The following is a 1,653-nucleotide window of genomic DNA, read 5'->3' as shown; positions in this document are numbered from 1 at the left end:
ATTAGAGTGGTGCTGGCTTCATAGAAGGAATCTGGAAGTTCTCCCTCCATTACTATCTTTTTAAATAAATCACATAGTACTGGATATAGATCTTCTTTAAATGTCTGGTAGAATTCTGCTGTAAATCCATCTGGTCCTGGGATTTTTTTAAGTCGGGAGGTTTCTCTTTCAATTTCCTTATGTGTTATGGGTCTGTTTAAGCTGTTGATCTCTTCTTGGTTTATATTTATGATTTGCATGCTTTTAGATACCTGTCCATTTCTTTAAGGTTTTCATTTCAAATTTAGTATAGATTTTTAAAGTATTCCCTTGTAATGTTCTGGATCCTTTTGGTGTCTGTTGTGTTGATTTGGAGGTGCGCTTTCTTTCTTTTGGTTAACTGGGCTAGGGGTCTGTCAATCTTGTTTATCTTTTCAAAGAACCAGCTCTTGGATTTGTTGATTCTTTGTATTGTTTTCTTTGTTTCCATTTCATTAATTTCTGCTCTAATTTTTGGTATTTCTTCTTGTCTGCTGGGTTTGGGTTCCGTTTGTTGTTGCTTTTAAAGTGTCTTCAGTTGCAATGTTAAGTCATTTATTTGGGCTCTTTCTGATTTTCTAATGTAAGCACTTAGAGCTATAAACTTCCCCCTAAGGACTGCTTTCAACATGTCCCAGAGGTTTTGTTGTGTTGTACTGTCCTTTTGATTTAGTTCCAGGAATACTTTTATTTCTTTCTTAACTTCTCCTTTGACCAATTCACCATTCAGAAGTGTGTTGTTTAATCTCCATGTGTTCATGTAGTTAGTAAGGTTTCTTCTGGTGTTGCTTTTAAGCTTTATTGAATTGTGGTCTGATAGAATGCATGAAATTATTTCAATCTTTTTGTATTTGTTGAGGCTCATTTTGTGCCACAGCATGTGGTCAGTTTTGGAGAAAGTTCCATGGGGTGCTGAATAGAAAGTATATTTGGTGCTTGGGTGGAATATGTAATAGAAGTCTGTTGGGTCCATTTGATGTATGGTATTGTTTAATTCAGATGCCTCTCTGTTAATTCTCTGTCCTGTTGACCTATCTAATGGAGATAATGGGATACTGAAGTCCCCTACTATTAATGAGTTGGGATTAATCTGGGTCTTAAAATCCTATAGTACTGTTCTTATGAAGTTGGGTACACCAAAGTTTGGTGAATATATGTTCATGATTGTGATATCTTCTTGGCCAATTGTTCCTTTGTTCAGAATGAAGTGACCCTCATTATCTCTTCTGATTAGTTTTAGTTTGAAGTCTACTTTGCCAGATATTAGAATTACAATGCCTGCTTTTTTTCTTAGTACCATTCGCTTGGAATGGTTTTTTTTTCCATCCTTTCACCTTAAGGTAGTGCCTGTCCTTGAAAGTGAGATGAGTTTCTTGCAGACAACAAAAATATGGGTTTTGTTTCTTAATCCATTCAACTAGTCTGTGTCCTTTGACTAGGGATTTTAGTCCATTGATATTTAAATTATTAATGAAAGATGTGTATTGATTCCTGTCATTTTCATTTCTGTTCACACTCTTGGTGTAACTGTGCATTTCCACAGTTATGCCTTCATTACATTTCTTTCTATTATCCCTTGGGTATAGTCATTCCTTTCTACAGTTCTCTGTATTGTTTCAAGAACTCTTTGAAGGG

The sequence above is a fragment of the Nannospalax galili genome, unplaced genomic scaffold (genome assembly GCF_000622305.1).
Source record: "Nannospalax galili isolate Female #2095 unplaced genomic scaffold, S.galili_v1.0 scaffold82, whole genome shotgun sequence".
Lineage (NCBI taxonomy): Eukaryota > Metazoa > Chordata > Mammalia > Rodentia > Spalacidae > Nannospalax > Nannospalax galili.
The sequence above is the reverse complement of the archived record's forward strand: the minus strand, read 5'-3'. Positions refer to the sequence as shown.